Genomic DNA, 26703 nt, shown 5'->3' on the forward strand with positions numbered 1-26703 from the left:
CACCTGTGAGGGACTGATTAAGGTTAGCCTCTGAGACTGACCCTGAGGAATTGTCTTGATTTAATTAACTGATACAGGAATGTCTGTTTTAGTTGTAGGCCAGAACAGGGAGGCAAGCTGACCACTAGCACGCATTAAGACATTGCTCTCTGCTGTGGACTGTGGCTGTCACGAGACAAGTTCTATTAAAATTCTGCTGCTGTGACTTCCCCGCCATGGTGGGCTGATGTTAGATTCCTTGAAACTCAAGAGTTACAGACTATGGGATAGAAGGAAAGAACTGACCCCCATAAGTTACCCTCTGACCTGCATGGGAACCATAGTATATGTGAGACACACACACACACACAGAGTATAAAAATAAGGAGTAGAATGCAGACACAAGCCAAGGGAAGATGGTGTCATGGAGGGATGAGGTGGGTACTGAAGTTGAGGAGAGAGGCTTCAGACAAAAGCAACTCTCTTTGATATCTTGGTCTTGCCCCTCCATCCTTCAAACACAGGGGAAAACCTTTCTGCTGCTCCAGCTATCCAGTGTGTTGACCTTTGCTATGGCATCGAGAGCCACAGACATACAACATGGGGGTCTTGGTGGACATCTGTTCCTGTCACAGTCAGATTCGTCTTTATTTTCACTCCTTTGGTAGTCTGACTTGATCCTTGTTCTCCAGGCAACACATCCCTATGCTGGCTGTCTGAGTGGAGCATGAAAGGTGGCGTCAGCCATTCCCTTCCCACCACGGATGGGTGCAGAGTTTAGAACACACCTAAGAGGACCTGGCACCACTCTGCGATCAAGGAACAGTGTCACTGAAGACAGAGTCCCTCTCTCTTCTGCTGGATGGTTCTGCTGGAGTTGAGGGTGCCCAGGAACATCAATGGATGGGTCCCATTTCCCAAGAGCCAACAACTGTGCTCACTGTGTGTAAATTGTGCCAGATCTTTGCAGTTATGAAAATATGTATAGATATATTTATAGTGTGGGATTGTCAGAGAATTTCACTTCTAGAAACCAAAAGAAAACAGCCCACTGAGGAGATGTGTTTTATCTTTGATCATGTTTATTATGAATTTTTATTATCGTTAGTAATTTAATGTGAACCATAACAGGCTTTCTTTCTTCTTTCTCAATGAACTCCATTTTATACTTTAGAAAACATGCTAAAAAGCATGATCATGTTTTATGGATGAGTACTCTTGTTTCCTTTTATTAGATACAGAAAAGATCAGAAAGTAAATTCTTTCTCATCAAACATTAAGATACAATCTGTCCTAGTTAGCTTTAACTGTAAACTTGCTCCATCAGAGTCACCTGAGAAGGGAGTCTCGGTGAGGACTCGCCTAGATCAGATTGGTCTGTGAGCATGTCTGTGGGGATTGTCTTGGTGGCTCATTGGTGTAGGAGGACCCAGCTCACTGTGGGCAGCACCATTCCCTGGAAAGATGGTCCTGGGCTGTTTAAAAAGAGCTAGTTAAGCATGAGCCTATGTACCAGCCTCCGTGGTTTCTTCTTCAAGCTATTGTTGGAGTTTCTGCCCAGCTTTCCCTCAGTGACCGGAAAGTTAAGCAAAATAAACCCTTTCCCCCCACTAAGTTTCTTTTTGTTGTTGTTGTTTGTTTGTTTTTTGTTTTTCAAGACAGGGTTTCTCTGTGTAGTTTTGGTGCCTGTCCTGGATCTCGCCCTGTAGACCAGGCTGGCCTTGAACTCACAGATCCACCTGGCTCTGCCTCCTGAGTGCTGGGATTAAAGGCGTGCACCACCGCCCGGCCATTAAGTTTCTGTTTGTCAGAGTGTTTTTATCACACAGGGACAGAAATGTTAACTAGAACATAACTCATATATATCTTTGGGGAGGGGGGCAGTTTTCAAGACAGAGTTTCTTTGTGTAGCTCTGGCTCTCCTGGAACTCACTCTGGAGACCAGGCTGGCCTGGAACTCACAGATCCACCTAACTCTGCTTCCTGAGTGCTGGGATTAAAGGTGTGCACCACCACACCCAGTGTATAACTTTATTTTAAATGACCAAATAGATTAACAGGAAGTGTACTGCAGTCTGGAATTCTTCTATATAGACCTAAGTATATTTTTATCATGTTTTTCAACTTCCTGGATTCCCCCAGAGTTCAAGTGAGAGAACATCTCTTCCTGCCCTTGATCAAACAGCTTTAATCTTCTCCCTCCTACAATGTTCAATTATTCTGGCTTTGAGAGGTCTGAGGACACTGTAGTAAAGAAACCACAAACGGGCTAGCATTATTATAAGGTGTGCAGCCTCAAATCCCATGTGCAGTTTAGATCTCAATTTATCCTAACCCCTGGGCATGTCTATATTTTCTATAAACAAATTGGAATTATTTCTGCTTTTGATCTGGATATACTAAAAAAAGAAATCTCTCATTTGGAGATAAAACGCTTCCTTCCTTCCTTCCTTCCTTCCTTTCTTCCTTCCTTTCTTTCCTTCATTCTTTCTTTTTGATGAAGTGAATGATTTGATAGCCCACCCCATCCTCATGCAAATTCCGACTCCTGTCTCCTTAGCACACGGAGGGAATATAAAGATCTGCCCGACGTCTCTCTTCAGCTTCCTTCTCCAGACACCTCCCGTCATGGTAAAGACAGTGACTGGAGAACCAGAGCTGAAGCAGAGGGGGTGCTCCTCAGTGGACCTCTCCTTTGGAGTTCGGGGAGCACATAATCAAGCTTTGGTCTCTCTCATCTCCACTTGTGAGCTGTGCCAGGCATTTCCTGGGCTGTCAGTTGCTGGCTGGAGTGTGTGCAGGTGGGTGCTTAGCAAGCATTTCTCTTCCTTTTCCCGGGCTCCAAAGTTTGTGTTTCCTTATCTCTGTCATCCAAGGTGAAGCTGAACCACGAGGCAGTATTCATCATACAGCTTGCAGACAGGATTTTTCTCACATTGGAGCTGGGCTGATTTTCTCCAAGCAAAGCACAGAAAATTGCCGTTCAGAAAGAGTTCTTTTCTCCTTGAATACAGTAAAGAGGATTCTCGGATGTTTACCCAAAGTTTTGTGACACTGAAGAGACTCCACGGAGGAGACACCCCGGGGAAGCGGTTCTGATGTAAAGAAGTAAAACTGTCCCCCCCCCCCCCCCCGCCCCCCTTACTTTATAACAAGGCATTTCCTTTAGCCCTGTCTGGAGGCATGCGCACCATAGATGAAAAAGCTGTAAAGAACAAAAGGAGAACCATTTCACTCAACAGAATTCTCTGCACAGGTCAAGGAAATGCCAAACTTAACAGATGTCTTTGACTGTGCCCTGCAGGTCAATAAATTAGTTTTGTTGAACCGGGAAGAGGAAGGAATTCCAGAACTTCAGGTCCCCAAATGGAAATGCCCCTTAGGACAAGTCTAAACTAGGGAAATGGCACTGGAGAGTCTCCAAGTCTGCTGGCCCAGTCTCCTGCAACTCATTTCTGGGCCCCCTGAAGCTGTTTGTTTAACTCTGCCTCTACAACTGCCTTGGTGTCAAAGGGAGTAAATCATTAGCAAGTGTGAGTGAGCACTGTTGGTGGAGCACACACACTTTGACTGCACTTCTCTGGTGTGACACAATTTTAAGTTTTTGTCAGAATTAAAAAAAAAAAAAGGAACACTGACTGAAAGTAGGGTAGAATTTAGGGAGCACTTAACCCACTTCTTAGCTTTAAAAACTGCCATTCTTATTGTGGGAGAGTGATGTGGTACTCGGCAGGGACGTACCCTTGCCGACTGCTCCAGGGTAGTCTGCGCCCTTTACAGTCAGTTTAGGGTGGCTTATCTCCAGAAATCTAGATTTCAGAAAGTGATCTGAAGATTTCTGTGTGGAGATCTCAACTGCTCCCTTTTTTTTCTGCACTGTCAGAGCCACCAAATACTGCTGGAGAAATAAAATGGACTGAGTCAGGTTGCAGAGCTTCCTAGCCCTCCGGGGCTAATAGTCCTCCTGGGCTGGGAATCACAACCAGCCCAGGACTCTTTTCTGGATCAGGACCATAGGTGTCCTGGGATTGGGACTGGAGTATAAAGAAACTTCAGCCACTGTGAAAGAATCATTCTAACACAGGGTCAACAATTCAGCAGCCATCATGGGTTGGTGCCACAGGCTTGTAATCCCAGCTACTTGACAGACTAAGGCAAGTTCAAGGTCAGTCTTATAGACAGTGAGATCATGTCTCAAACAATTTAAGAAGTAAAATGAAGATGATGAGGAGGTTCGGGAGGCTGTGGATATAGCTCCGGGGTAGAGTGCCTGCTGGACAGCGCAGTAGGTTCTAGATTCAATCCCCAGAAACCCACAGCACACGCACACAGCACACCTGCATGCACACCTACAGCAGCTAGCCAAGTGGCTCTCTAGTTTGACAATATCAAGGAATCCCCTGGACAAGTTCTTTACAGAGGCAACTGGGTCCAAGACTCTGAAGTGTCTCTGAAAATCAATACACATTATCCTGAGAATTTGGATCCTCTCACGAAGGGACATGTACAAACTTCACCTATTTCTGGACCTGAGCTCTTCTAATGAGACCTTCAGCTCTCTCATGGCAGTACATTTACCTTGTTGTATGACCTTGACAGTCAGGACAGAACCACCAAATCCCACGTCCTAGGATCTCCAATTATCTCTCTCTTCCCATTATAATTTCTCTTTCAGATTCCTTTTGTTAATATTCATATCCTCAGATTCAGTCAATATGTTCACATTCACTACTTTAAAATGGAAATTGAGGTAGGGTTATAGTTCAGTGGTAGAGTGTTCCCTGGAACTGGAAAAAGACGCAAATTGACCCCAGTACTCCCCTCCCCGCAAGGCCAGTGTGTCCGTTTCTGATGCCAGTGTGTCCGGTTCTGATGCATCAAGCCCAGAGCTGGAAAGTGGCCTGCAATCTGCTTCCAAAGACTTGGCTTTCATTCTTATTCAGCTCCAGCATCTCCCCAAATCACAACACAGAGTTTCACATGTCATGGACTTTCACACTTTTTGGCTTTTTTTTTTTTTTTTTTAACACTATTTTCTATCTGGGACACCCTCTACGTATGGCCAGAGGTTGAATTCTCTTTAGCAGTCCTTAGGATGCTGGTCATTTACTCTTACTCTCCATGTCTTCTGTACCCCACAGTTTTGAATGAATTCCTCCTCCTCTGGGCTCCCCAAGTACCTGGCCATTGTACAGTAAAGGATTTCGCCAGCTGTATCAGGTCCTCATGCCTGGCTCCTTTCACAGAATATATGTGTCAATGGAAGGCACAGCCAGCTTATTTAAGTTCTGTGTCCTACTCTTTAGCAATTTGACAACTAGTAGTATAATAGTTTGTTAAAGTGCCCAGAGCTGGCTGGCTAGGCAATTGCTAGTATTTGTGTAAGTAACCTTGATCTTAAATGCCTTGTTGGGTGTTTTGGTATGAATGAGATGTCCTCCACAAGTCTCCAGCATTTGAATACTTGGCCTCAGTTGGTGGCTCTTTAGGGGAAGATTAGCCAATGTGGCCTTACTGGAGGAAGTATCCTACACCATCTCCAGTTCGATCTCTCAGCTTCCTGTTTGCCCGTTTGTGGTTTGAAATGTGAGTTCTGGGCTGTTGCTCCAGCTATCGTGTGTGCCTGTCACCGGCTACCATTCCACAATCATGTCTAACCCTATGGAACAGGAAGCCCCAAATAAGCCCCTCTGTCTTCTGTCTGGTGCCTCAGTCACGGTGTTTTATCACAGCAACAGAAAAGTAACTAAGACACTGAGCATCATGGACCTGCGATCCAGTGCTCTGGAGGGCTGAAGCAAGATGATAAAGTTAAAGACGGATCTGGGTTATATATAAAATAAAATAATAAAATAAATAAAATAAAACACGGGCAGCCTTGCTTGGCTAAGCTGTAAAATGCATGACCCAAGCAGGGTGGGGTCCCTTGCTGCCTTCGCTCACCTGGAGGTGGGGGATTGGTTGAGGAAGCTGTTTCCATGGAGGAGGAACACGTGTATCTGGGAGTCTTCTTGGGGGACCTTCCTGAAACCCCTTTCCTGAGGTTCTGACCTAATTGGTTTATAGTAGGCAGGACATCAGGGCTGAAACAATTCCTAGAGGGATACTGATGATCCATCCACTCTTTTACCTGACCATCTTATTAAAGGTAAATAAGGACTCAATGCCTTTGCTTGTATGTATTTCTGATATGCTTCGCCAAGTCTCCTCTTTCAATCAAATGAACATGTTCTCCAGTACAGGCACTAAGTGCACTCACAGAGTCAGCCGAGAATCCCTGTAGTCTGGCAGGAGGTCAGAGCCGCTTTGCAGGAAGAGGAACGTACAGACACCTAGATCTCGACTTAGAACTTAACATATCAACTTCACTATATTTTTCTGAGCACCAGCCTTCACTTGAAGTCAATGCTTTTGGGGAGAAGGATGTTTTGTTTGGAAGATTGTTTAGTAAGGGAAGAGAAGAGATGGGAAAAATGACAAGGGGAAAAGAACAGGTGTCTATGACATTTAGTAAGACCAGACCAGACCTAGGTCCCCCCTGGAGATACAGAATTAAGTCCTGGGGAATTGCTTTCTGCAATGCTTCCAGATATTGCTCTGTGCTTTTGGTACTATGTAGCAAAAGGACAGCTGGGATTTACGATGCAGTTTAATTTTTTTTTTTTTAATTCTGGAGCAATCTGGTAGTGGAAGGAGAGGTAGTCCTGGGTTTCTCTCCTCACACTTGGAGAGCGTGTGTGAGGGCAACGATCAGTCACAGCCGCAACTCCTTCCTTACTCGGGTGCCTCTGACAGAAGTCTCAATGGTGTATCATCACTTGGGTCAGGAGAAGGAGAAACAAATGTCCCCTCTGGCCTTTCCTCTTATGGAAATGGGATGTGTGGCTCATTTCAAAGTGTCAGTTGTACACCTGGCTTTTTCTAGCCACTGAATTCCATGCCTAATTCATGGTAGAAAACCAGGAAGAAGCAACTGAGATACACAGACTAGCTTTCAAACACCGATCTCAAAGATGCAGTGCACACCGGACAGTTTGAATTGTTCATTTACAGAAGGTACAGCAAGACCGTCTGAAAATATAAGTGCGCCTCTGTATCTGTGTCTTTTGTGTGTGTTTTGAAAGATTTATTGATTTATTTTATGCATACATGTATGTGCCTCCAGGAGTTTATACATACTACATGCCTTCAGATACCGCAGAAGCTGGAAGAGGGTGGTGGGTGCTGTAGAGATGGAGTTATAGACCATTGTGAGTTGCTCAGTGTGGGTTCTGGGAACCAGACCCTGGTCCTGGTTCTGTACAAGAGCAGTGGGTGCTCTTAACCATTGCGGTATGCTCCAGCTCCTGTTATTTATTTGTTTGTTTGTTCGTTCATTCATTCATTCATTTATTTATTTATTGAGACAGAATTGCCAGGCTCAAGGAGGGGTTTCTCTCCTTTGATGACTTGGGATGGTGTCTTGAATCGCCATTTTTTTCACTGCAGCCTCCTGGTTCCCTTACGGTGATGATGCTCTCTGTACTGGGGCTTGCTCTCCCTGAGCCACATGGCTAGGCAGTGTCTTCTCCACTGCTTGTCTGAGCAGTGTCTGAGTGTTCCTACCCCATCCTCCATCCTTCCCTGGCTGGCTTCTTTCCATGTGAGAACATATATAGGAGACATAAATCTTACCTGTTCAAAACCACAGGGCAGTGAGGATTACTTTAGTTTCCCTGTGATATAATTTGGATCTGGAATGTTCCCTGGTTGGAGAGACTTGTCTCCAGCCTGGTGCTGTTGGGTGTCTATGGAAATCTTGAAAGGCATGTTGAGAACTTGGTCCATTCCTCTTCCTGGTCTCCAGACAATGAACAGCTCTGTTCTACTCTGCACTCACCACCAGCAGCTGCCTCAGCACAGCTCCAAAAGCAGTGGGGCCGAGTGACTGTGGGCTGGGACATGACTTCTGTAACCGCAAGCTCAGACAGCCCTTCTCTGTTCATAAGCTGAGTACCTCAAGTCTTAAACTATCTCTTCCATGTTTTTTTCATTAAAATTCTTTTGAATGTATTATATATGTATGTATGTATGTATATGTGTGTGTGTGTGTATGTAATATTGTATGTGTGTATATATTTGTTAGTAGGGATGCGTATCCATGCATGTAGAGGCCAGAGATCAACTTCAGTGACTTGCCTCAATCCATCTCCAATTTTGTTTGTCCATTCTCATATTTATTCTGGGTTTATCTATGTAGTATATATGAGCTTGTGCACCTGTGTTTGCATGCAGAGGCCAGAAGAGGGCATCCCATCTCTTCCTTTATCTCTTTCCACTTCCGCCTTGGAGGCCGATTCTCTCCCTGAACCTGGACTTTCATTTTCTTAGGTAGACTAACTATCCTTCAGAGCTGGGGTTACAGGTGTTCCTGGGACGCCCAACTTGTTCCAGGGGAGCTGGGATCAGAATTTCAATCTTTGTGCTCCCACAACAAGCATCTTACCAACTGAACCATATCTTCAGGCCTCACTTCTACTGCTTTAAGTATCTTATATAATAAAGAAAAATGGCTAGTGGAACTCAAATTGATGCCATGTTGTCAGTATTTATGTCTTCTGTAGTTTTCCTTATGTAAACATTGCAGTGGTATCTTCTAAGATGGCTTCTATTCGTTCATTGGTGTGATCCTGACCCCTTGAGCAATCTGCTAAGGAATGCCATCTCTCAGTCTTGAGGAGATGGCAGTTCCATTACACATTATTATACTACAGGAGATGTGGAGTCTGTCTTTTTTTTTTTTTTTTTTTTGGTTTTTCGAGACAGGGTTTCTCTGTGTAGCGTTGCGCCTTTCCTGGAACTCACTTGGTAGTCCAGGCTGGCCTCGAACTCACAGAGATCTGCCTGGCTCTGCCTCCCGAGTGCTGGGATTAAAGGCATGCGCCACCACCGCCCAGCGGAGTCTGTCTTATAGGAAGATGCTTCCCAAAGGCTTGATGAGCCAAGGTGTGGTCTGTGAAACCATGTAGAACCCAGGCACGATTTCCAGCGAACTGTTGGCTGGAAATGGATTCTGTTTGTTCTGTTGACGCCACGGGAAGGGAGTTCTGTCAGCAACTATAGCGGTGAGCCTAAAGCAGACTCTTTCCAGTTGAGCTTTCAGATGAGATCCCAAATATAGCTCATTCCTGACTGTGGCTTGAGAAGGTGAGAACACGGAGCTCAGATAAACAGTGCTCAGGCTCACGATTCGTGGAAACTTCAAAACAACAAAAAATGTGTGTTGCCTTAGGCAACCAACTCTGCAGTAATTTATAAGGCAGAAGAAGATAATTAACATAATTGCCAACTTAATGTCATTGTGTGGTCATATACAATGCTTTCATTGTCGTAAATGTTTGGGTTTTTCTTAGCTGAATTGTAAAATTCTTTCTATAAGAGAGATATTTTCTTATGTACCTTGGCACCTCTTTCAAAGTAGTTAGTGCATAGAATGAATGGCAACTAAATAATCGTTAAATGATGGAATAAAACGTTGTTTTGCTTGATAGTTTTAGGAAGCGACTTGGATTCGTGCCTTCTGATATGTGGCACCTTTGTTCCTGCTGGATTGGAGTCACATTAGTTATTTTTCTTGTAGCTGTGACAGAATGCCCGACAACGAAGCCAGGGAAGAGAGGATTGAGGGGCCCTGTTCATCATGGAGTGACTTCACGGTGGCAGGAACTGCAGTCAGGGAGCAGAGAGATGAGTGGCGGTCGGCCACATTCTCCTTCTACTCGGTCTGGGACCCTATCCCATGGGATGGCACCGCCTACATTCACGGTGGTCTTCCATTGCCAGTTAAACCTTTGTGCAAACACCCTTCTAGACACACCTAAGGGTGTGTTTCCAAATCTAGTCGGGCTGACAGTGAAGATCACCCAAAAGTAATTAAAGCATTCATGATTCTTTTCTTCTCAGTTAATAAAGGAAAGAGATCGTTCCTCTAAAATATACACACTACTGCGTTTTCTCTTTCTTTTCTTCCTTCCTTCCAGTCAGCCAGGACCTGGATTAATTACCTTTCCTTGCCTTACTTTAGGTTTTTCTTTTCATTTAATTTTGACTTTTATCTTTAATTTTTTTCCCTCTGTCTTTCTCTCTCTTGCTCTCTTTAAAGTTAGTTCTCTTTCTATGTGGCCTTGAGCTAAGCAGCTTGCCTCAGTTTCCCAAGTTCTGGGATTACAGGCATGCACCAGCCCCACTGTTACAATTTAAACCTGGAACAGGTGAATTAATCCTACCATTTTTAGCCTTATCTAAATAAGGCTTATCTATTAATTCATTAATAGCCAGATAAGGGAGTAAAGTGAAGTATCTGGGCTGAAGACTCCGAGTTCTGATTGTTTCCAGATCCTGTAGCCATATTCCTCACATTTTCACCAAGAAGATGCATTTGTAGTATGTCAAATCCTTGACTCCTCAACAAGTGGGGAAGTGTTCTCATTTTTGCTTTTGGGTGCTGAGATTTATGGGAAAGAAAACCTGTATCAATCATGCATTAGTAAAAGCTAGTCCCTGAGAAAAAAGAAAGCTGTGAATGTCAATATAAGAACAGTAGGTCACTTTGCCACTAACGTTCACTTTGGGTTGGCCCCCTTCAGCCTTTTATGGGTCTCTTCTAGACACTTGTCTAAATGTCCCATGAGAGTCATGAGGCAGAGCAGAGGAAGCCTTCCCGTTTTCTCCTGGAAGAAGTCTGTCTTTTTCTTTCCTTTAAAGCACAGGTGTTTGTCAGGAGCATCCCTGGACGGCTTCCCCAGTTTCCCTGCCCTGCTGTAGCAGTTTGGGGTCTGGACTCTGGATCCTGATGGAGCTGTCTTTTGTTCTAATTCTAGCTGAAAGACATCTTCTCCCCTGGGCACCTGGCAGCTTAGCTCAGTGTCTCAACACAGTCATATCATTTATCCAAAAACCAACACCAAAATAAAACCTCCCAAACAATAAAACAAAAACAAACCAAACAATCCCCAAACCCAAACCCAAACCCAAACCCAAACCAACCAACCAAACCACCCATGATAGGTAGGGAATCCAGAGCCTCATGGCTTCCTCACAGAAAAGTGGGAGAATCCATCAGTCACGTGATGACGTCTCTAGTCTAGATGTTCACCATCATAGCTAAACCTTAGCCTTGGCCCCATTCCTTCCTGAGTGGTAGAAGGTAAAGTTAAGGGTTGTACAGAAGAGCAGACACCAGAAAAGCTATGTCAAGGTTAACACACAAAAGAAGCCAGTTGATAAAGACTGGAAGCCTTTCCCCATCTGGGCTTCATACAATGAGCAGAACACGCCCAAGAATAACCCGTCATATACAACTTTAGGAGACAGCGGTACTGTGTAGATGACCTATAAAGGGTCATGGCACTCACTGCCCAATGCTTTGGGAGTACATTTCTTTCCCTGCTCACCAGCTTATACCCATTATTAGAGGTGACCCACTTTTTAAATAAATTGTTTCTACTTCTATTTCTAACCATGTGTCCCTGGTTAAATTTCTTGTCCTGGGACTCATGAACCTGGATACTTCTACAGGTGCCCCTGGGACTCAGTTCTACAAGTCTAGCTGTTGGGATCTGCATTAATTATCTTTCTTGTCATTGTGGCAAAATTCCTGATAGAAAGCACCTTAAGGGAAGACAGGTTTACTGTGGCCCAGGGTTTGAGGGTACAGGCCGTCATGGCAGATAGGCATGGTGGCAGGAGTGAGTGGAGGCTGTGGAGGCAGAAGCATGATCCTGCTCTGGGTAGATCAGGAAATGGAGAGAGGGAAATGCTGGTTACCCATCTGGTTTTCTTCTCTTACTCAGTTCGGGACCCTAACCCATGCCATAGTACCACCGAAATTCACGATAGGAGATGAATGCAAGGTCCTAAAGTTGGGTCAAACGTTCTCTTTTTCTCTCAGTACTATTTGGTTTTGATACCTAGAGTGTAGGTATGATGGTTAAGGTTGGTTGTCACCCTAATGGGGTTCAGAGTCACCATGGAAACAACCCTGTGGGTGTGTCCCCCAAAGCATAGCTAGAGTAGATAGGAAAACTCAGTCTAACTGGGGATGGCTCCATTCTATAGGCTGGACTGAATTAAAAAGAGAAAGTGAGTGAGCACCAGCATTCACCTTTCTCTGCTTCCTGACTGTGGATGCAAAGTGGCCAGACATTTCCCTCCCCTGTCCCCATACCTTTCCTGTCACCAGGGCTGTGTTCTTCGAACTGTGAGACAGAATAAGTAGTCCCTTTCCCTGTAGGGGCTTAGATGAGAAATGCCCTCAGAGTCTCTCATATTTGGACATTTGGTTTCAGTCAGCGGTGCTGTTCAGGGGATGTCAGGGAATCTTTAGGAGATATGAGCTGGCTGGTATATCAGGGGGCGGATGTTGGGAGTGCATAGCTTCACCCCACGCCCGGTTCATTCTTTCTGCTTTGTGTTTGCTGTTGTAGATGTGATCGCTCAGCTTCCTGCTCTATCCCCTTTCTTCCACGCCTTTCCACCATTTGCTGCCTCTGGAGCTATAAGCCTAAATAGACTTTGTCTTCTATAATTTGTTAATGGCCATGGCATGTTATCACAGCAACATAAAAGCAACCGATGCATTCTCAGAAGTTGCCTTTTGTCAGTCATTTGGCTACAGTAATGAGAAAAGTAAATAATAGAGTGGGGGATTGAATTTTGAAGCATGGGCCTGAGTATAGTGTTCAGGGATGGTGGGTGCATGGAGCACACAGGGCAGGAAGGGGCTGTTTTGTGGAGATGCTGAACCTCCAAGCAGGTGAGGCCATTTAACAGAGAACTATGTGGGGAGTGGTAGAGTGAGCGAACGTAAGACTTAAAGCTAACAGGTCTATTGACAGGGATGTCTTGGAGAGGGCAAAGAGGTGGGTTTTAGGCAGAGCCTCAGGAAGTTCCTGTGCTGCTGGTGGCATATTGTTCTTATTTTCTGTTGCAGTGACAGTAGGCATGCATAGGGAGGTGACATTTAAGGGCCCCAGCCTATTGTGAACAGTCATAAATACAGAAAGGGAAGCTCTGTCTGGGAGGAGATGGAGAGGCCACTCAGGGATTCCGATGGAAAGAAGGGTGAAGTTACTATGAGAATTACGATGTTCCTTTGATTTCAGGCTGGACTGAGAGGGGCCAATCCTATTTTCAATGAGTCTTGGTCTTAAATACCATGCAGTGCTGGCAACCATAACTCATAATTCTTGGCATGCCAGAAGGGAGCCAGAAGGGAGCCCTTCTTCTGCTAGATGCCAGATACGTCCCTGGCCTTTGGGAGAATGAGCCACAGACAAGATTCTCCAGTCCCGTTCCCAGTAAGCTTATGCTCTGGTAGAGTGAGGTAGGAAGTTATATTGAGGTACATAAATAGGATAATCCCGGGTAGGAGGAAGTCGGATAGATGGGCAATGAAGTGAGACGGCGTGCTAGGAAGTGACTTAATGGTAGGGTGAGTGGAGACACTTTGCTTCTGTAGATGGACCAGAAGAAGCTCCCCTGAAGAGCTGAGATCTGAAGGACAATAGAAGGTGAGGGGTAAGAGGATCCACGAAGGCAGTGCTGGAGGAGGAGTGGGTGATACGGATTCCCGTGGTGGGAACAGCTCTGAGAACGCAGACCACATATGGGAAGCAGATGAGACGGTACGAAGAGGTGAGGCCAGAGAGACAGGCAGGCTGGGGGGTGATGCTCTACTGAGATGTGCAAAATGACCCTGGTTATTTTATTTTGTTTCTTATTTATTTTTCTCATTTTTATTAGTTCTTTGAGAATTTCATGCAATGTGTTTTAATCATATTTCCCCCCTCACCCAATTCCCACCAGAACTACCCTTTCCTCTCTACCTACTTAACTTTCTTTTTTCCCCACCAAATAAAATTTGTGCCGCCCATATACTATTTTATTATATAATAGTATGTTTATTTTTTGAAATGTTAATATAATTACATTATCCCCCCTCCTTGCCCTCCCCCCAACCCTGTCCATGTACCACACTCCCTTCACGGCCTCTTTTTCTTTAATTGTTTATAACAGTTGTTATAGTTGTTATGTAGTAAGTATACATTTATAAACTATAAACACAGCCTCTTGGTCTGTATGCTCGTGTACGATTAGATGTGTGGCCTTCTACTGCAGTGTGGTCAGTCTACTCAGAGACCGGACTCTCTCTCCCTGCGACTGTTGCATGCCTGTAACGCCTCAGCTAAGGGGAGACTTTGTCCCCAGCTCCACTCTCCACTGTGGGATTTTGTCTGGCTTGAACTTGTGCAGGTCACACTGGTGCTGCAGGTTCACCCATGCAGGTCTTGTGCATGCTCACACTATTGCTGCAGGTTCACACGGGCAGGTCTTGTGCATGCTCACACTGTTGCAGGTTCACCCATGCAGGTCTTGTGCATGCTCACACTGTTGCAGGTTCACACATGCAGGTCTTGTACATGCTCACACTGTTGCAGGTTCACACATGCAGGTCTTGTGCACGTTCACACTGTTGCAGGTTCACCCATGCAGGTCTTGTGCATGCTCACACTGGTGCTGCAGGTTCACCCATGCAGGTCTTGTGCATGCTCACACTGTTGCAGGTTCACCTATGCAGGTCTTGTGCATGCTCACACTGTTGCAGGTTCACACATGTAGGTCTTGTGCATGCTCACACTGGTGCTGCAGGTTCACACATGCAGGTCTTGTGCACGCTCACACTGGTGCTGCAGGTTCACCCATGCAGGTCTTGTGCATGCTCACACTGTTGCAGGTTCATCCATGCAGGTCTTGTGCATGCTCACACTGTTGCAGGTTCACACATGCAGGTCTTGTGCACGCTCACACTATTCCTGCAAGTTCACACATGCAGGTCTTGTGCACGCTCACACTGGTGCTGCAGGTTCACACATGCAGGTCTTGTGCACGCTCACACTGGTGCTGCAGGTTCACACATGCAGCTGTCTGGAAAACACCACCACCTGTATTCATCCGCCGTCCCTGGCTCCTATCTGTCTGCCCCCTCTTTTGCAGTGGTCCTGAGCCTCGGTGGGGGTGTCACATAGATGTCCCACAAAGCACAGAGCATCCTGCAGTTTCTCATTCTCTGCACCAAAGCCGGTCACGTGTCTCTATGCTGATCACCACCTACATGCAGCAAGAGGTTCCTCTGATGAAGGCTAAGAGGCGACTGACCTCCTGGATAGTCATGAGCCATCAGGAGTTGGTTTAATACTCTGCCGATTTAGCGGAGAAATAGCAGTAGGCTCTCCTCTTGGGCCCATGAACTCTCTAGCCACAGGTTCTTGGCTCTGGTAACTGGATCAAGAGTGGGTTTTAACCTGTGGGTTGGGCCTTAAATCCAGTCACAAGTTGGTTGGTTACTCCCAAGACATTTGTGCTGCCATTGCACCAGTGGGTACGTCTTGCCAGGTCAGCCATTAATGGCAGCTCACAAGGTCTATGGCTGGGTGAGACTGTGACTTCTTTTCTCTCTTAGTACCATGTTTGGCAAATGGAATCCAGCCCGCGGGGACATATATAGAACTTACTGTGTGTTAAGTATTGTTTTAAGGTTTTTTTTTTTTAACAAATATTACTAACTCATCCTGGGCCAATAAGAGAGTTCACTGAGTGAAAACACTTGCTTCCGACTCCGACCACCTGATTCAGTCAGAATGGTGGAAGGAGAGAAGCAATTTATGCAAGTTATCTCTGACCTCTACATACACTCAACGGAATGTGAGCATGCATCTATGCGCTCTGTCTCTCTCTCTGTCTCTCTCTCTGTCTCTCTCTCTGTCTCTCTGTCTCTCTGTCTCTCTCTCTCCCTCTCTCCCTCTCTCTCTCTCTCTCTCTCTCTCTCTCTCTCTCTCTCTCTCTCTCTCTCTCTCTCACACACACACACACACAGAGAGAGAAATACATTTAATTAAAAACAGAAATACTAACTCATCCCTCCTTTGAGAATGATGACAATAACAAAAAATCAAATTGCACTTCCCAGTTGGAAATGCTTACAAAAATATTTTCTTCCATTTGAAATGCACAAAAATCATCTCAAACAGATGAAAGAATGGTGACTCCTAGACCTTGAACACGGAGCACAGAGAAGATAAAATTCTATGCACCAGGTGTAAGTCCTCTGCTGTCCTCAGCCACAGTGACAGTTGTCATTGGGTAGTGACTGAAGTAAGAGAGGATTTACCCAGATAAGACACATCTTAGTGAACATGCCCACCATGTCATAGAGGTGGGACGTCTGGTCATGCATAACTTGTTCACAGGCTGTGCACATTCCTGCCTCTGCCACAGAACACAGTGGCCATGTTGAACTAGTTCACAGGCTGTGCACATTCCTGCCTCTGCCACAGAACACAGTGGCCATGTTGAACTAGTTCACAGGCTGTGCACATTCCTGCCTCTGCCACAGAACACAGTGGCCATGTTGAACTAGTTCACAGGCTGTGCACATTCCTGCCTCTGCCACAGAACATAGTGGCCATGTTGAACTAGTTCACAGGTTCTGCACATTCCTGCCTCTGCCACAGAACACAGTGACCATGTTGAACTAGTTCACAGGCTGTGCACATTCCTGCCTCTGTCACAGAACACAGTGGCCATGTTGAACTAGTTCACAGGCTGTGCCTGTTCCTGCGTCCTGATCCCACATACATTCACTCAAAAGTTTTTATTGCATCATTACTCCATTTGCTTAGACAGGGAGATACTGGTCTGGCTATGTAAGAACTTATTCCTGAGTTCTCCTGCAGTGAAAGCCGATCAGAACACAGTGTTTTAAACAAATGAGCACAAAAGGAAGATTTGAGAAGGATGTGGATGGTTTCTTCATAGCAGCAAAGAGTTGCCTTATTTTCTTCCTCCCCGTGTGCCCTTGAACTCTTACTGCCTTGCTCTCAGCCTGCCCAAGAGAAGGTTGCCCTTCCACATTCTAGCTAAACCTTGCAGAACATTCTGTGTGTTCTCCCGAGCAGCCTAGCCAATACATTCTGGAAGGCTTGTTTATTCCTTGCATAGAGTCTTATTTGCAGCTGGACCGATCAGGAGAGAGGAGAGGAAGGAATTACCTCGGATGGCTGGAGCAGAGAACTAATGAAGAGAAGGCTCCCGGGCTTTGCCAGTGGGGCATCTGGCTAGAAAAATCTGTGGACCAATCAGCACAAGCACATGCTCATTGGTAAAATATGTCCCAAATGGTGTATTGTAGTGTGTTCTCCCTGATGGTGTTATGTGAAAAGTTAACTGTTGTCAGAGCATGCGAATGTTGGCTGGCGGTTGACACATAAGAATCCACGACCGCTTACTAGGTATTTTGAACGTGAGTGACCAGATTCCGGGCAGCATTTAGACTTTCAAGTCTTAGATTGCTCCATGTGAGATTATTAATTGATACCATTACGAAGATGTTCTAATGCCTGTCTTTCCCACTAGGATCATGAAAAGGACTCTCCCTAATATGAAATTGGATATTAAAAGCAGTTTCTTACCCGTGTGTCCTAAAGCGATCAGTGACATCCATGATTAATTAGTGCATGGGTGATTCCCGGAATGCTAATTGTCATTCTGTGCTACAAAATCATAACCTGGGATTTTTCTTTTTTGTCTTTTGCCCATATGTGCCTGATTTGCTCCACATGCTTGACATACATCACATGTTCAGAAATCAATCGTGCCAAACAGTTTATATTTTGGTAATGCTAAATGTCAATGCAAAGTCACACTTAAAGGGTGCAAAAAAGAAATTGAATGCATATCATGATACTGCATGTTGAATAGAAAATGAGATTTAAGAGCACAGGCTGTGGAGATGGACTGATCTCAGTGAGAACTCAGTTTCTCACTGAGTGACAGAGTGTCTTGCCTTGTCTTGTCAACCAGCCTGTTTCCTTTTTTGAAATACTGGAATGAAGACGATCACCTCATCAGATTCTTACATAGGATTTATGAGATGGTTTCTGTGAAAGGCTTGTGACAGTTCCCTGCACAGGAGAGACTCGATGAGTATTATCTATCATGATCGACTGTAAAGTGGGTATAGTGGCCATGACCTTGCTATAGCTTGAAGAGGTTGTTTAGATTTTCCTTCCCATTTTTATGCACACTTATGTGCTTACTTGGCAGGCTTGCTGAGTTCACTTAATACTCAGAAAACACCATCTCTCATGGGTATTTACCATTCCCCGCATGTCCAGTGGTTGCAAGTCTTCTGTTAGGTCTTTGAAGTCAGAGGCTGTGTTTCATATCTCTGTATCATTTTCACCATGACTTAAGTGGTCTTTTGCATTCTGTGGTCACTCGATGATACTTGCTAATAATGATGAACAGACAGTGGTGTGTGGTGGAAGACAATGGGGATCAGAGATTTGGCATTCCTATGCATAAGGAGACTCTAAGTCTCCAGGGGAAAAGGCCACATTTTGAATTTATAGCGCTACACTCCACACCTCATACTGAACAGCCAGCTTGTAAGGTTACAGTGAGGAGATGAACCAACAGATAGACATTGTCACTAGGGTGACATGACCTCTAGTGACTTTAGAGAAATGTTTGAGGTCAGAAGTTATCATTATTCTAACTTACACATCATCACTCTAACTTACATATTAAAAAAACCTTGCAAATACTGTTCATTTAACTTTTTGATGAAATACACACAAAATTTACTATATATATTAGTTACTTGTCCCATTGAAATGATGAAATGTCCTGAAAAAAGCACTCGAGGAAGGAAGGGTTCTTTTCACAGGTCCAGGTACAGCCCACTCTGGCAGGGAAGGCATGGTGGAAGGAGCATGAGCAGCTAGTCATACCGTACCCACAGTCAGGAAGCAGAGACATGGAGTCCGGTGCTCAGCTAAGCTTCTCCTTTGTATTTACTCCAGGCCCCAGCCTATAGTGCCGTCCACAGGTAGAGTAGACCTTCCCACCTCAGTCAACTTAATTGGATGGTTCCTCACAGGCGTAGCCAGAGGCTTGTCTCCTAGATGGTTCTAGATCCTGTCAAGCTGACAAATAAAATTAACCATCATAGCACATGATTTACAAAGTGAGAGCTGCCAGGGCCATGGAGCTTCTCCCAAGGGAACTATGGGAAGTGAGCAGAGCCCCCACAAGAGGCAATGTGGACCACAGCCGAAAGGCCAAAGGGTTGAACTTGCCTTCAGCAGTCTGAGTTAACATCATGATACCATGTGCCCCAGATACAAAACATGGCTCTAGACAAGCACTTCTCAACGTCGCGACCCCTTTGGGGGCTGAATGACCCTTTCACAAGGGTCACCTAAGACCATCAGAAAACACAGATATTTACATTGTGGTTCATAACAGTTGTAAAATTACAGTTATGAAGTAGCAACGAAAATAATTTTAGGGTTGGGGGTCAGCACAGCATGAGGAACTGTATGTATTCTAGGGTCTCCGCATTAGGAAGGCTGAGAACCACTGCTCCAGAGGAATTAGTGTTTGCCTTGCTTCGCATCCATCCTTCTTTCCTATTCGCCCCCTCCTCCCTTTAGTAATGGGAGTTGGTGCTCCATGTCGTTGTGTCTTGGAAGCACTAATTTTTTCTCTGTTATTTTTCTTTAGTTTTTACAAAGGATTGTAGATAAATCTGCCCCAAATCTTAGCAGAGATTTTGAACTTTGATTTTTCAAACAACATTGGAGCTATTAAGACTGTGGGGACTCAGAGATGGACTGAATACATTCTGGGGGACAAGTTGAAGTTTAAGGAAGTATGTCCAGGTGTCTCTCGGTAAGGGGTACTTTTTAGCCCCTTCCAATTACCCTTCCCTAATCTCTCCTACCTCCATTTGATAGTCTCTTTTTCTTTGATTGTATTTGTTATATACATACATATGCATGTATATGCATAAATATAGATACAAAGTACCCACTGAGTCTGTTTTTGTTTTTGTGTACATTGTTTCAAGCCTGACCACTCCGTATTCTTTAACCAACAAGGGGGCTCATCCTTGGGAGAAGCAAATGCATTCTCCCAGCAGTCCATAATTGCCTGCAGTTCTTTGGGGTGGGGGGAACCCTGAGAAATCTCCCTGGTAAGGGGCAGTTACAATGGTTAATCTTGATGGCCAGCTTGACTGGAGATTAATGAAGCCCTGTCAGTGAAGCAGAAGAAAGAAAAGGAGCCAGAAAGAAGGTCAACTAGCTCGTCATTTCCTTCTGTTTGCTCCACTCAGCCTTCCTGCCGCAGTGGACTGGAGCGTCTGTAACCATGAGCTGCTCATGTAACTACTCCACTACGAGTGTGTTTTGCATAACCAAAGTCCAGCTACCACACAGGAGGATTTTAAATGACAGTGGAGATTGTTATTCTGAACCTGCTGGTCTGGCTGTCAGGGTTGCTTCCTTCATAGAAAGATCAGACCCAGTACCATCCTGTTGCAAGACAATTTTGCTCCTGCTTCTTTGCATGCATCACCGTGAACCATTCCCTGCTTTGGGGACCCGGTGCTCATGACACATGACACATGATAGCGTTGCAGGTTCTCAACTGTTCCAGTGCCTTTCATTTGGGGAAATAGTTGAGAAGAGCCCTGCATGCCTCTTAAAAAGAGCCCTGGGATTGCCTGCTTGGGTTAGATTTATTCAAAAAAGGAAAATGGGAAAGAGGGGACAAGCTTCAAACCAAGCTCACGGCGGCTTGATTCAAACGCACCCTGGAAATGCAGCCTCCACGTTGTGCCCGATGCCAGGCAGCCCTCCAATGGGTATGGGCTTCCTGACTGTTTCCAAGGGGAGGGCTCTGGGGGTCCTGCCTGCAATTGGAGCATATTTGCCAACCCAGTGCTGTTCTGAAGATCCTGGAATTGATTTCTTTTTCTTTTCGCCAACATGAAGAGCAGGGGTTCCCCGAGGTATCAAGCAACAGGAAGCGGTGGTTTTTTGCTCCTAGGCTATACTCTGCAGCTCAGCTTCCCAGGGAGAGTGGGGCCCTCTTCTCCTCCTGCTCGAGGACACCAGAGGACTGTTTGTGACACTGCAGATATGAAACAGAAGCACCCCCTTTTTTCTCTCCTTGCTTTGTTTACCCCGAATTTGCTTTAGCTTTCAGGGTCTTAGTGGCACAGCCCTAGCAAAGTGACGGGGAAGGAAACTGTTAGTCATTTCCTGGTGCACTCACCCCCTCAGGACTTTGGGGTGCTCAGCCGTAAGGTGATCTTTATTTGAGAACCACTTACACGATAGGTAACTTATGCCATCACCTGCCACACGATGGCATATTTAGGGAGGGGTGAGGCTGGTGACGCTTTCCTCCCCCATCTCCCATTTCCACTTCCGTTAGCTTTCTGTCATTGTGATCAAGTATACAGATAATAAAGTTACAGGGACCAAAGGTTTGTTTTGGCTCACAGAGAGTTCAGCCGATGGTTAGTGGTCTCAGTTGTCATTGTCTTTGGCTTTTGGGTCGTGGTGGAGGAAGCCTTTCATCTCATGGTGGTGAGAAAGAAAGATGGAGACATACAGAGAGGTGTGCCAACATCCCTTTTACGATCACACCCCTAGGAACTTCTTCCCCGCTGTTCTCGACCTCTTTAAACCTCTTAAAGGTTCTACCTCTAGATAACGCTACGCTGATGACAAACCTTTACAGATGAGCCTTAGGGAGCCCCTCTGAAACCTAATTACAGCAGGACCCTGTGAGAGAGGCAGGGGGAGCCCCAGGTACCCTTTGTGAAGAATTGTGGGGGTTGCTGGCATCTTCCCACAGCCTGCCTTTGAGAACAAAGAACAGTACTGGGGTCCAGCATAACTGGAGGATGTCGTGAATGAAGGAGAAACATCCATTGGCCATCAGCATCTCATGTCCATTCCATTATGCAGATGGGGAGACTGAGTTCAGTGGGCGATTAGTCAGCCTCCGCAGGCTCAGTCAGGAAAGAGCAGACTGTTTCCCGGCTCTGTGCCAGAGTGGTTTGTGCTGGCTTTGTGCGGTTGCTGACCCGTTCCTGCTGGTGGGCACTTTGATAAATCATTCCAATTAGAAGCAGATGTTATCGTGCTCCACACAGAGACACATCTTCCCGAGGTCCCAAAACCAGTGAGGCTGCTATTTATGACTTCCCGTCGGTGTGTGGTCAGTGTCGGCCTCCCTAACAGATAAACAAATAAGCAGACCCTAGCAAAGTTAGTTTTGTGTTTCAGAACTGAGATTCCTCAGATGTCATGGTCAACCCTGTTTGGGAAACAGGCAGGAAAAGTGAGAGGTTGGGTTATTGTGCAGACTAACCAGCGACCTCTTACATGGCAATGGGGGGGTGGGGGGAGCTCTAGAAATCTTGATCTGGGAGGCAATCATTGAAACGACCTTCCTCACTCCATGACGCCTGGCAGAAACCATCGTAGTTTGGGGACCTCAGCTTGCATGAAGAGGCATTCTCAAGTCATCTCTCCCCAATTTAGTAGACATATGACTTTTATTTTCTCATAATGACTTCCATTTGACAATAAAGTCAATATATACAAATTCTGCGTGTGTTTGGGGAAGATACATAAAAGTGTATTGTAGCTTTCTTGCTAATGCCTCTGTGTGTGTGTGTGTGTGTGTGTGTGTGTGTGTGTGTGTGTGTGTATGCACACCTCCTGCCCTGATTAGGTGAACTACACATTTTGCTACAGTATACATTTGTCTACTTCAAGATATTTCCTGATGGGTCTGTGAGATGGTTCATAGGGTAAAGAGCTTGCTGAGTAAATCTGGTGACCTGAGTCCCATCCCTGGAACCCATGTTAAGGTGGAAGGACAGAGTTGTCCTCTGATCTCCACAGACATATATAACATACACTCCCATACACACAATAGTAATAATAATAACAATAATTAATTTGTGAGAATTTCTCTATGTAATATTCTAAGCACTTCACATTTTTAAATTATGTGTATGTCTGTGAGTGTAGGTCATGTGTGAATGCAGGTGCCCTTTGAGTCTAGAATTGGTTGTTGGATCCCCTGGAGTTAGAGTTACAGGTGGTTTTGAGCCACCCAATGTGGGATTCAGGTGTTGGGAATTGAACTCAGGACTCAGGTCCTCTGCAAGAACAGTAGGCGCTCTTAACTGCCGAGCCATCTCCCAGGTCCCTCAATCACTGCTTTAAAGGAAGCCATTTTCTGCTGTGTAGATGTATCATATTTACACAACCATTTCCTCGTGGTAGAGTTTGAACAGTTTTGACTTTTGTGGTTCATAAGCATATGGATAGCACAGCGTCTTCGTCTTCTTTTATACCTGTAAACTTCCTTTTGGAATGCATTTATTTTGAGCAGTGGAGTATTTTCAGTTCTTAATTTTTCAGATCCATCTTTCTCCCTGAGATCTTGGATTTAGAGCGAGCATAAAGAAACAAGAAAATGATGAAAGGTGGGGCTTGTTAGTGTTAACTAAACTGCAAGACGCCTTTGTTTTTATCTCTCCCTTGCATCCACAAGTACTGTAAGGCATTCTGAGAGCCCGGGGAACGATAGGAAGGGAATGACAGTTCCTGCTTTATTAATTAAAAACTTTTATCCTTTGTATTTGTGTGTGTGTGTGTGTGTGTGTGTGTGTGTGTAGGTGAGAGAACACAACTTATAGGAATGAATTCTCTCCTTCTACCATATGGATTCTAGAATTAAACTCAGGTGGTCAGGCCGGGTGGCAAGCTCTTACTTGTTTACCTGCTTATTTATTTTAGGTTCCCACTTTAGTACAGACCTTACAGAGCCTGGAGGCTGTGACTGTGTCTCCTGGGTTAGGAGAACAGAGCTAGCAGCCACGAGAGACTGCCTGGCTGACAGAAAGGGCTAAGCTGGTGGTTGCTGATCTGATGTGGATTGAGAAGTACGGCATCTTGTGTGTGTGTGTGTGTGGTGTGTGTGTGCATTGCATGGTGGCCAAGGGAATGTGGTTGAGAGGAAGAGGACTGCTCATTTGTGAGTTTGGGATAGCTTCCATGCTTCAATTGCCATTCTACCCGTGAAAACAATAGCATAAAATTCCTATTCTGAAGAATCCAAAGCTTATTTAAAGTCCATGAAATTCATTCTCGCACCCAGATGTTGTATCATGTCACAAGCATTCATCCCATTTGTCCGTGTGTAACCACCAAATGGCACTCTTAACACCAGATGAGTAAACAAAAGCAGTGAATGCCACCAGAGGGTCCCACTCTCTACTCTGTCCCCAGGACTGCAGTCTCTTACAGCCAGAGCTCACTCCTTCTTGGAAATGTCTGATGGACAGGTCAAGCTGGACCAGGCTTTGTCATTATTTGATCCACTGACAGAGGGTCATGGGGACAGCCTGGGTCTTAGGGTCTTTCTGAAAGGCAGATGGCCCTAACTGGAAAGGTTCTCTTGGACCTGACTCCTAAACGCATGCCTTTCTCTTCAGTCCGTCAGTCCTTCCCAGGGTCTTGTTTGTAAGAAGCAGCAGGCTTTCCACCGCCCACCCAAATTCCTTTTTACAATGGGAACTTTTTCTTGTTAGCTTTTAACTCTTAGGATTCTTTCTCAGTTCCTAATCTATAACAGAGCAACTGATTTTCCCAAGTAGGACAACATGAAGATGTTATACTTGGGGACAGAAATGTTTTGGAGGGGCCATGGCTTCTGACCACTACAAAATTACCTTTGTTTCAAATGTCCCAAACAAACACTGCATATCGTAAGTAACAGGATAAATAAGCATGCACTTTTAATGCGTGGTGCGTGGAAACATAACCATGCTATTCAGTAAAACATGCGTTTGAGACAGACTTATTTTTTTTGTAAGAGAAAACCGTTACCTTTATCTATAGGATCTATAGGTCTGGGATTAAATGACATGTTGCTAAGACTCTGACATTCTGAGCAGTTAGAATGTGCCATATGTGTATTGAGAACAAAAACTTTAATTCTTACTTAGTATTTGAAAAAGCTCTCTCTCTGTCTGTCTGTCTGTCTGTCTCTGTCTCTGTCTCTGTGTGTGTGTGTGTGTGTGTGTGTGTGTGTGTGTGTGTGTGTGTGTGTGATTGAAGAGGTAGAAGTTACTTGCCCAAGACTATGCAACCATAGATGAAGACTAATGATCTTATTCTTTACCAATTGGTATTATTTTCATCGATTTATTTATTTATTTATTTATTTATTTATTTATTTATTTATTTATGTTTATTTGGTGCTTAATATTGAACTCAGGACCTCTTGCCTGCTAAGCATGGGTCTTAGGGACCTGCCCCAAGCTGGGCCCTCAGTCTCTCCAACTTGTATTGTCTAAACACAATATTTAGTGAACACCAATATGTCATTATTTCATTTAATGTTCTTACACCTTTTCATTTAATAACTAGAAAACCAAGGTCCGATGAATTAAGAGGTCTGTCACTTGTTAGATCAAGAACTTAACCCAAGTCCCAGTGACTACAGAGTCTATGGAATCGTAGGGTACCCTAGTCTCACCCAGAACCTGCTTCATTTGAAATATTGTTGTTTTCTCAAAACCAATCGATGTGCATTTGTACCGGACTTTTAGACTTGAGAAATTCTTGGGAATGGAAATAATTTGGGGTTGGATAGAGAAGGAAGCAAAGAACTAAGAAAAACCTGGGCAGGGGGAGAGAGAGGAGAATTTATTTCCCAGCCTAGTTTTCAGATGATGTTGAATGCTTTTTTTTTCTTTCAATCCAATTCAGAGCATGCCCCATTTATTTTCCAACCTGGCTGCCATATCTTCTCTCGTAGTGATCCTCGTTTTAACAATGTTTGCTTAAGATCACAGGATGCTCTTTCTGCATAGTATTTTAAAACTGAAAGCCAAGGGGTCTGGGAGCTCTCACTGGGAACGGTGGGGGTGGGGAAGCAAGGCTCTCCTAAAGGACAGAAAGACAGTTTCAGGAGCCCTGACATAGGAGAAGATTCAAAGAAGTAGGACACCCTGGAGGGCATTTGGCATATAACAAGGTTGAGCTAGATCCCAAACGAAGCGAAATCAAAGCAGCCTGGCCTCACATCAGAGATGGGAGTCTGCCTGGAGCTGACAGTGCCCAAGCCACAGCAGGGCTTAATGACAGCGAAGGAAATGAAGACATTCCTCAGTTCTCCTTCCACCTTCTTCCCCTGCCCCCCAAGATGCTAAGCTAGGTAGGGAGAAGCACATGGGCCTGCAGATAGCTCTGTCTGCAGACTGTTTATGTCTTGCCTGAAGCCAGGGCTTTAAGTGCATCCTCTAGAGCTGGGGTGATGGTATATTTCTTTAATCACACTGGCATGGGGTCTTGAAGAACTCCCCAGAACTCCTCCTTGAGGCTCACTAGCCTACTTGGCAAATTCAAGACCAGTGAGAGACTTGTGTCAAAAATCAGGATGGATGGTATCTGAGGAATGACAGTTGGAGTTGATTTCTGATCTCTACATGTGTGTGCATGTGTAACATATATATCTCTCTCCCCTAAGTACAGTTACTTGTAAGAGCATAGAGATGTGTTTAAATGAACACACACATACACACTCAACCCTCTAATGAAATCCAGAAGGAGGTCTGTCCCCTGTCAGAGCATGAATGTGTGTCTTCTGGAAGTGAGGAAGTCATCAAGGAGAAGTTTGGCTGGGAGTGTCCCAAAATACTCCTGGGTATCTGTGAGAGAACAACTTCACGTAATAGAGGTTCTTGCCAGCCAGTGCTGAAGGGAACACAGAATGCCTTGTGGTTCAGTTCAGATTGTTCTAGAA

This window comes from Peromyscus eremicus, chromosome 19, assembly GCF_949786415.1.
Source record: "Peromyscus eremicus chromosome 19, PerEre_H2_v1, whole genome shotgun sequence".
Lineage (NCBI taxonomy): Eukaryota > Metazoa > Chordata > Mammalia > Rodentia > Cricetidae > Peromyscus > Peromyscus eremicus.